This window comes from Euprymna scolopes, chromosome 19, assembly GCF_053919585.1.
Source record: "Euprymna scolopes isolate OS-2025 chromosome 19, ASM5391958v1, whole genome shotgun sequence".
Lineage (NCBI taxonomy): Eukaryota > Metazoa > Mollusca > Cephalopoda > Sepiida > Sepiolidae > Euprymna > Euprymna scolopes.
Genome location: NC_136500.1, coordinates 60,640,613 through 60,651,469, shown reverse-complemented (window position 1 = coordinate 60,651,469; position 10,857 = coordinate 60,640,613). Strand labels below are relative to the sequence as shown.

General features: G+C 37.5%; 1 non-coding gene across 1 annotated transcript; it reads left to right on the top strand.

Annotated features, from left to right (window-relative positions):
* Positions 1-10,098: 10,098 nt before the first annotated feature.
* LOC145240568 (U2 spliceosomal RNA) lies at positions 10,099-10,295 on the top strand. The gene has a single exon (XR_013862518.1). It is a non-coding gene; the product is annotated as a U2 spliceosomal RNA (small nuclear RNA).
* Positions 10,296-10,857: the final 562 nt, after the last annotated feature.

The window sequence follows — 10,857 nt, the reverse complement described above, 5'->3', positions numbered from 1 at the left end:
GATTTATTGCTTTTATTTTTGTTGTAAGCAGCACTTCGTTGCTATTGGTAACAACGATTGTTTGGATTTTTTTTCAATCTAAAGCAAGGAATGAACAGGTGTTTGCTAATCCAAGATACAAAGGTTTGGTGTGCCGTTATTAAATGGAAATGCAAAAAAAAAGGACACTAATTTTGGTATTTTTAAAGACTATTTTAGATAGATTTTTCGAATTATTCTGATTATTATTATCATATTGGTTGTTTTACGCGACTGCGCGATATTGAACTTGGGAACTTTCTCGTCAGATTCGAGAATTTTTACGGCGAACTCGGGAGTTTGGACTATTTCAAACCGAACAGTTTATTCACGAGAGGATGGCGGGTTTCATTTCATTATGACCTGGCAGAAGTGTTATTTATATTTTCTTATTTACTATCGTTTGTCTGTAATATTGAATCTTCAGCAAATACATTAGCTTGAAATTAAGGGGTCGGTAAATATTCAGATTATTTACAACAGAACACCGACCACTCTAATTTGTTTTGTTTTTTTTTAGAGGTAATCGGGGTCGCTGACAACGAATCTGATAATCAAACCCGGGGCAAATTTACCGTTTGCATGGTATTAACTCCTGAACCCACGAACTACTTTCCGCCATTTTACAGCCTCCGTTTACGCTACGCGTGTGTGCAGCAGCATAAACGGCGGTTGTTGAATGTGCCTTCACGTAAAGAACTGCCCTTTCACATGGCTTACGAATCTTTTGTGGAACATTTAAACTTATGCAAAAAAGAAGAAAAGCACACCAAGTGGGGGGGGGTAATGTCGGAATGACTTTTTTTTTTTTTGTCTTACGTAATTTTTAATGCGGTTTACAAAAACATAAGCACCAAATATTTTTATGTTTTCCGTTCTTTTTTTTTGCAGAGGAGTATTGAATTATAGGACTTGTGTGGCTTAACAGGTGCTTCTGCAGTTTAATTAACCGTTTTTCCGTAAGTAACGCACCGACGTTTTTTTTTTTTTATGGGGCGGTGGTGGTGTTTGGGCACGCGAAAAATGTAAATGGTGTTCTAATCGGTAAATGTCGGTGCGTTACTTACGGAAAAACAGTTAATTAAACTGCAGAAGCACCTGCTAAGCCACACAAGTTCTATAATTTTTTGTAAACCGTATTAAAAATTACGTAAGACAAAAAAAAAAGTCTTTCCGACATTACCCCCCACACACACACACTTGGTGTGCTTTTCTTCTTTTTCATAGGAGTATAGATATTCCATGTATTTTTTAAATAAAAGAATTTTTTTAAACATCCATTTGAAAAGACCGCCATTACATAAGCATTAGACAGTGTTAGCAATTCTGTGTTTTCTTGTGTTTCTTCCTGTTTTGAAATAAGGAGGGAAAAACGGCTATAAAACGTAAAAACAACACATATGCGTAAGCCGTGAAGCCTTGTGTGTGAAGAATGTGTCACTATAGTTGAAAATGATCACATTTTACTTATCCGTTTTCGCCTTTAAAAAAAAAAACACTTGACGATTTTTCGATATTCTTTTTTATGGACTGATTTTTTTTTTTTTAAATATCTATAAAAAAAAACAAAAAAACATTGACTGAAATAGAAAAAATTGTCATAATTGTACGAAATTTTCTGGACAATATAACAAGATTATAAGGTTTCACTTAAAAAAAATTCAACGTGGTTTTTAAAAAAAAAGGTTTTAAACTTGGAACTTTACAGGTAAATTTGCAAATAACTATTCTTTTTTGTTGTTTTAAATTAGCTTATTTTATTTATTGATCTTTTGTCTTCAATTTGTGACATATAAATTTGAGGTGAGAAAATTATTTTCATTTTAATAGACATTTCAAAATGGGGGGGGTGAATTAAAAAAAAAGACGCTTGTCTAGAATATTATATTCGGTTTATTAGAAAGAGCATAAAATTTCACATTGACCCTGAAAATATCCTAAAAATTGAACCGTTAGAAAAATTTTGAAAGATTTTTTAATTTTAAAAATTGAAAAAAATTTAACTCATAAAATTAAATTGATTTCATTACATAAAAAACATGGCTGCATGAACGTGCGCAGGCACTTTGTAAACACTGTTTTTTAAAAAATAAAAAATATTTCTATTTTTTAAACAACTTTAATAGTTTATTTTGGAAGAATATTCCATAAAGAAAATAAACAACCCAGTTTTAAAAGAGAAATTACGAGTTTTTTTATATTTTATTCGCAGTTTTGTGTTAGGGGTGTCAAAAATCCCAAAAAAATTCTGACACACCTATCTCTACAGCTAAAATCTTAGAAGGTCGAGAATTCGCAAACTAGAATACTGACTTTGTTGCAACGTTCAAGTTTCTGTATTGCAAAAGCAACTGTGAGTTTAAGCAAGCTTTCAAATTTGATAGAGACTACTCATAGATTCTTTCTTTCAACTGTGGCAGATTTAAGGTTTTGTAGTTTAGTGCTTTCTCTAAACAGAAAGCTGAAAAGTTCAATTAAGTTCGTAACAGGTAGGTATACCATCGTTGAGTAAATTTCGCTAATAAAGGGATAACGTCAAATCAAGTTTCTGTATTGCAAAATTATTGTAGACTGAGGAAGGAAGGAGGTTTGAATCTTGAAGAATCACAGTTTAATTATCGCAGCAAGTTGAACATAGAATAAGGTTCAGATATGTTTTCTAAACTATAATATCAATATAAATCACATAATAGCAGAGTCTTTGAGTTCGTTTTAATACCTTCTACATATGTGCCATGCGGAAATAATTTCCCTGATTTTGATTTGATACAAATAGCAGCATGTTGTTGTGGTGAAGATTTTTCTGGTACTAAGAAATAACACAATTCAGGTTCACACCTTTTTTGTTAAATCAAGTTTGAAATAATGCCAAGCATTATTTTGTCTAAATAAATAAATAAAAAAAGGTTTTCATGTGACTCCCAGCATGCCAAAATGAGATTCTAATAGCGAATTCCACCACCTTATAATGAATTACATCACCTGTAGTTTTTTGTTTTTGTTTTTAAATTAAGTGCAATTTTAAATAAGAACCGTATTCTAAAATAAATTATCATTGCATAAAGTCATTATGTTTCAGATTTCTGAAATAAGGATTGATAATTTGGGTTATTCGAATTATTTAGACTACTATTATTATCTTGGTTGCTATATTTACAATCTCAGCTGATATAATCTCCAGCATTCCTAAAATCTATCTTTTCAAGCTTGTAAATCTTTATTTCAAACTAACAAATCTGAATGGAATATCAATGTCAACTCGTTATTTAAAGTTTATTTATGGAAGGTCTAATCCTAACTGACAGAATGAGAACAATCTTTGTGGAATAAATAAAGGGTTTTGTTCAATACCAGTTGTATGATGGAACATGTGATATCCTCAGTGTTCAAGCCAATATGGTGATTTATGATTTTTCGCATCCAAAATATCAAATACACTAAATGTAATTTCTTGTAATATGAGGCTGCCACATAGAAATAATTATGTTTGGTTTTTTTTTTTTGGTTTTTTTACACAGTGAATCACCACTTATCAAGGCCTGGAAGCCACTCAGGGATAAGGGTTATTGCAAGTACATTACGTTAGTGAGGAGATTTGCTGATATGTTTACTTAAGGGGGCGGTTCATTAGGAATTTGTTAACATTGGACTTGAAGACAACCAAGTTGTAGTCCGGAGGGAAGCAGGCAGACGGAACAGAGTTCCACAGGCGTGCAGTTCTAAGAAAGAAGCTTTGTTCATGGAATCTGCGTTTTGATTTAGGTACAGATATAGAGAGGGGGAAATTTTTCACAGTGGATTCAACTAGACGGGTGTTTTTCGTGAAAGATTGGCGAGGGGGGACCAGAGATTGGAGTTCAGACGAGCATCTGCCATGGAAATAACGATAAAACAAGGACAGGCTCGCAACGTCTCTTCTGTGGGAGAGAGGTTGCAGGGTAGAGAAAAGGGCATCCCCCACTAAGCCACGAAGTCTATTTTGTACTCTGTCAAGGCAGGATAGGCTGTTTTTAGCAGCTCCTGCCCAGATATGGCAACAGTATTCCATCCTTGGACGTACTTGGCTTTTATATAGATAGAGAATTGCATCCGTAGTGAGATATCTTCTGGAGCGGTAGAAGGATCCCACCATCTTTCCAGCGACCTTGGCAACAGACTTGATGTACGTGTTCCATTTCAGATCAGGAGTAAAGGTCAAACCCAGAAGCTTGTCAAAACACGGGGCCTCTCCCAGACGAGAGCCGTCCATCACAATTGATGCCAGATGGGGATCAGAGCGTTGATGATGTAAGGATAGGAGTTTGGTTTTGGATGCATTAAACGTAACCAGCCACATCTTCCCCCACTGAACCACGCGCTCGAGATCAGAAGAGAGAGAATCAGAGAGAACTTTGTCATTTACAGCCTTTGATGTGTTGCCGTAGATGGTCGTGTCATCAGCATAGATGTCAACGAATGATTTAAGTATGTGTTTAGGGAGGTCATTGATGTAGATCAGGAAGAGAGTTGGGCCCAGGATTGACCCCTGAAGGACTCCAGCATTTATATTGCAGGCCTCTGATTTTTGTCCATCTACCACTACTCTTATGAGCCTATCGGAGAGAAATGATTTAATGATTGAGAAAACATTTCCAGTTATACCGTAGCTGGAAATCTTGTGAAGTAGACCCTTATGCCATACCTTGTCGAAGGCCTTTGATATGTCGAGAGCAATTGCCCTAGAAAGGAAGCCTTTGTCAAGAGATTCACTAATCCTGTGGGATATAACCGTCAGCACATCTGCGGTAGATCTTGCAGAGCGGAAACCATATTGTGTGTCACTAAGAAGGTTATTCCTGCTGAGGTGGTTGACTATTTCTCTATTTAATATGGATTCCAGCAACTTACTCATAACACACAGGAGACTTATAGGTCTGTATTGAGAGGGAGATGACTTATCACCTGAATTCTTAAATACAGGGCAAACTGATGAGGTCTTCCAGGGAGTCGGAAAGCACTTCTCCTTAAGGCAGCGCTTAAATAGTTTCGTAAGTATGGGAGCAAGTTCTGGTTGAAGCTTTTTTAACACTATAATTGGGATGCCATCAGGGCCAGTTGCTTTACTGGAATTTAGGTTCTTTATTAGCTTGGCGACCTCATGCACGGATATTTGTATGTTACCTAGCTTGTTCTGTGTTATAGGAGGAAATATGGTGAGTTGATGGCCTTCGTCGCATAGGGTAGAATTAGCTGCAAAGTTCTTTGCAAATAGTTTGGCCTTGTCTGACGCTGATGAGATGACCTCTGGTCCATTGATGATGGTTGGGATAGAACGCACACTTCTGTTCAGGATCCTATTTGTTATTTGCCAAAACTGGTGGGATCCAAGCCGCTGATCAGCTACCTTGGATTTAACAGACTGGGCATATAGCTCTCTTGCATTTTTTATTACTCTTTTACAGTGGTTGCTGGCAGACCTAAAAGCAGCTTTAGTCTCAATGCATCTATTACGTTGGTAGCTATGGAAAAAGTGATTTCTGTGCGCGATAGCAGCAGCACATTCTGGGGAGAACCATGGCTGGCTGTTAGGTTTTTGTTGGAATTTTTTAGATGGTATGAATTGGTCTATGCCTGCAATTAACCATTCGGTCAGATCTGATACTATAGAGGACACATCCTTTTTAAACATGGAGTGCAGAGGTAAAGCAGATATGAATGTACGGAAGCTATCCCAGTCAGCCATAGAGTATCGGTATACAGTATGGTGGAGGGGTACGTCTGGGGGCTTCTTACATTTCGTTTTTATCTTAACTGATACGACGGAGTGGTCAGAGGATCCTAGAGGAGAATGAACGGAATATGAACATAGCTCAGGGGAAGTTGAGAGAAAAAGGTCTAAGAGGCTTGCATATTGACCGGGTGTATCGGGCACACGGGTGGGTTCGCGAACAATCTGAGTGAGATCATAAACAATGGCAAAATCATGACAAAACCTCCCCTCATCATCTGTCTTATTTGAATGGGTCAGCCATTCCACGTTATGGACGTTGAAGTCACCACATATGTGGATGTTAGCCGAGGGATGTGAAGACAGTATGTGGTCTATTTTCTCAGATATGCTCTTAAAGAAAGTAACTCCACTGTTGTGGGGCCTATAGAGGGCAAATATAAATGCAGTGGTGTTAGCAAGTGCAACCCTGAAGCACATATAGGGTAAATTAGGATCTTCTCTAGAGATATCCCTGCCACACGGGAAGCCATCCTTAATGTAGGCACATATTCCATGCCCATGGCGATCTTGGGGGTCAGATTTGTCTACCTAATCCCACCCACATCACAAATACACACACAATATTATGTATAAATGTCTTTGAAGGCCATTTTATAATTTCTTCCCATCATTTAAACTTTTTTCATGTATATTTTGTGGAAATTTAGACATATACTTTTATGATAAAGTTTTTTGTCTCTGCTATTAAGTTTCATAATGTGCTTTTATGAAATCTTAGATATTTTTTTTATTCTAGAATATTTTATGTTTGGTAATAATTTTCATAATCCTTCCACTGTAGAAGAATAGTAAGCAACTTCTCAGAGGTGGAAATTATGGAGTCCTGTGCATTAAGACATGCACATCTCACTTGCAACCCTGCATATCCATATAGAATTTCTTTTCATGCATAACAGTAAAAATTGACCTCTACTTCTGCAACAGTACAGACTGACTTGTACTCGATGTTTGCAATACTGCATAATTACATCAGACAAAGCCAAAATCTTTGCCAAGAATTTTGCAGCTAATTCTACCCTATGCGACGAAGGCCTCCAACCCCCAGTATTTTCTCCTATATCAGAAAACACACTGTGACACAAATATCTGTGCGTGATGCTGCCAAGCTAATCAAAAACCTTGATTCCTGTAAAGCAACTGGCCTTGACAGCATTCCTATTATAGTGCTAAAAAAGCTTCAACCAGAATGAGCTCCCATACTTGCAAAGCTGTTTAAGCGTTGTCTTAAGGAGAATTGCTTCCCAACCCCCTGGAAAATCTCATCAGTATGCCCTGTATTTAAGAATTCAGGTGATCGGTCATCTCCCTCTCAGTACAGACCAATAAATTTCCTGTGCCTCATGAGTAAGTTGCTGAAATCTGTGTTAAATAGAGAATTAGTCAACCACCTCAGCAAAAATAACCTCCTCATTGACATGCAATATGGTTTCTGTTCTGCTAGATCTACAGCAGATGTGCTAACAGTTATATCTCATAGGATTAGCAAATCTCTCTATGGAGGCTTCCTTTCTAGGGCAATTACTCTTGACATATCAAAAGCCTTTAGTAGGGTATGGCATAAAGGTCTACTCGACAAGATCTCCAGCTACAGTATAGCTGGAAACATCTCAATTATTAAATCATTTCTCTCTGATAGGTTCATAAGAGTAGTGATTGATGGGCAGAAATCAGAAGCTCACAGTATTAATGCTGGAGTCCCTCAGGGGTTCATCCTAGGCTCAACTCTCTTCCTGATCTACATTAATGATCTTCCTAATCACATCCTTACATTACTTGTAGACATTCATGCTGACGACACTACCATCTATGGCAGCACATCAAAGGCCATAAGCGACCAAGTTCTCTCTGATTCTCTTTCCTCTGATCTTGAGCACGTGGTACAATAGAAAAAGAAATGGCTGGTTACTTTTAATGCATCTAAAACCAAGCTTCTATCTTTACAGCATCAACGCTCTGATCCCCATCTGGCATCAATTGAAATGAATAGTTCTCGTCTTGGGGAGGCTCCATATTATGACAAGCTTCTGCGCTTGACCTTTACTCCTGATCTGAAATGGAACGTATATTAAATCCGTTGCCAAGGTCGCTGGAAAAATGGTGGGATCCTTCTATCGATCCAGTAGATATTTCTCTGTTGATGCAATTCTCTACCTATATAAGAGCCAGGTACGTCCAAGGATGGAATATTGTTGCCACATCTGGGCAGGAGCTGCTAGAAAGACCTGATCCTGCCTTGACAGAATTCAAAATAAATTTTGTAACCTAATAGAGGATGCCCTTTTCTCTTCCCTGCAACCTCTGTCTCACAGAAGAGACGTTACAAGCCTGTCTCTGCTTTATCGTTATTTTCATGGTAAGTGCTAGTCTGAGCTCCAAGTTATGGTCCCTCCTCGCCAAACTTTCATGAAAAACACTTGTCTAGCTAAAACCACTATCAAATTTTTCCCCACTCTTTATCTGTGCTTAAACCTAAATGTAAATTCCATGAACAAAGCTGCTTTCTTTGAACTGCACACCTGTGGAACTCTCTTCCGTTTGCCTGCTTTCAAGCTGACTACAATATGGTCGTCTTCAAGTCCAATGTAAACAAGTTCTTGATAAGCCATTCTCCTTAAGTAATCCAATTTGCCAATATTGTCCTATTGACTACTGTACACTCTTTAACCCTTATCCTCAAGCGGCCTCTGGGACTTGATAAGCACTGACTCCTATGTAAAAAAAAAAAAAAAAAAAAAAAGTGAAGGAAGACATCAAACAAAATTCTGACCAATATTTGTCCTTTAATTTTAATTTTTATTCAAATTTGTCCATCACTCCTTCTCATACTTATTCATTAGCAATAATACTGAAGTCGATTTATCAGCAAAGTGTGAAAAGGCAGCCAATCAGTTTTAAGATCAGGAGGGTTTGGGGTTTGTTCTAGTTCTCCCACAGACAGGAAGAAAAATATCTCATCAGCAATCACACAAATCCCTTCAATGCATGCCAAACAGCTTGATAAAGCAAAGGGAGGTAACTATGTTTATCACTTATATAATCTGAATTATCTTTTAAATGACAGATCTATTAGAGGGCACTTAGTTTTTTGTCCTTTCAGCAAGAAAGAGAAACATCTAAGAAAGATGAGGATAATAGTCCACAATAAAATAAAATTAAGAAATAGATTAGTTTGGAAGTCAATTTCCAAAAGCCATGCAACACATGCCAGCATGTAACTGATGATGGTAATGATCGCGGTGACACTCACCTCTGTGTGCTTGAGTTAGCTTTCTTTGTGGAGCCTCAAATAAATGACAATGGCGATACAATGACAAACCATCTTAGAGTTAGTTTTATTATTTTCAAAGTAGGATTGACTTTTATTCACACATAAAAAGCTTCCTTCAAATAATTTGGATATTTTAGCTTTTACAGCAATTCAGCCTTGCAGAGTTCTCAGAATTCCTTACACGATTAATAGCCACTACCAGGAATAGATGTGTAACTATAACATCTTCAGTTGACCACGGTCATGGATATAACTATATGAAAACTTCAATAATTATATAGAAAAGATCTTTTTACTAAATAGAAAAATGAACATTTTTTTTTATATCTTTAAGGCAGATTATATTTCTGTAATGAAAATAATTGAGGTATCTTAAATGAAAAATTATGATTTGGTTTTTAACCATGCAGACAACAATCAGCTTTCTTGCCCTTTGGCCAGATCAAAGTGTAGTATCTGTTCCGGCAGATACTGCAAGCTATGACTAGCAAAGACCAGATGTGGGGGCAACCCCACATGTCTGACCTTTAACCAGCTCCCATTTCCCACCTCTCGGGAGCTGGTCCCCTTTTCCCCTTCCCCCTCCCTTCACTCCTCACATTAAAAATCGGCCTTGTGCCTAATTTGCTCGGTGGGGGAGCAAATAAATACCATCTGTTCCGGCAGATACTGCAAGCTATGACTAGCAAAGACCAGATGTGGGGGCAACCCCACATGCCTGACCTTTAACCAGCTCCCATTTCCCACCTCTCGGGAGCTGGTCCCCATTTTCCCTTCCCCCTCCCTTCACTCCTCACATTAAAAATTGGCCTTGTGCCTAATTTGCTCGGTGGGGGAGCAAATAAATACCATCTGTTCCGGCAGATGCTGCACTTAAGATAATTTGTACCAGTCAATGGAGGGGAAACCCTCTATACTGGGACAATTATTATTTTTGGTAACCAGAGTGCCCCCTTTTTGCCTACTTTTAGGGGAGCTGGTTTTTACCTCACATTAAAAACGGCCTTGTGCCTAATTTGCTCAGTGGGGGAGCAAATAAATACCATCTTTCTTGGCCTTTTGGCTAGGAACAAAGTGTAGTATCTGTTCTGATACTACACTTCACCTTTGCTGACCATGATCAGTGGAGGAGAAATCCTTCTAGATGGAGCCAATTTTTATTTTTGTTCCTATCCAGAGTGCCCCTTTTTGGGGAGCTGGATTTTCCCTACATTAAAAAAAAGACCTTGTCTAACTCTGCCCTCGTGGGGAGGCAATAAATAGGAACCATGCAGACAATAAGCAGCCTGTTTATTGGAAAGAGTTCTCCACAATGAAGAATTACCTCCCTTTTTTAATCTAAAACTATAATATAGGATGATCCCTCCCCTCAAAAAAAAAAAAAAAAAAAGATAAAAATTTCACCGATGAAACTGTTAAAATACACAATCCTTTCTAGAATCTAAATATATTTTATGTAAATACATTTCAGTATATGCCTGACATTTCCACCAAATTTCAGTTACGAATGTTCAAGTCCTTGTTTTACAATGATATGGGGGATATTTTGGTGATCAACTCATCAGTAATGTGTGATTTTGAATGAGATTGACACTAAGCAGGCATTAAACCCTAGATTTTCATCTATGAAGTTATCTCAAAGATAATGTCTCTTAAAACAATCCTCAGACAATTCCTGAACTGAAGATGGTCACCACAGCTAAACTGAAAAGGTTCATCACACCAGGGCAGTGACAAAAGAAGAGTGTGCCAAAGTTATTGACAATTTTGCTCACCAAATCCAGGTGTGTTTATCATTGAA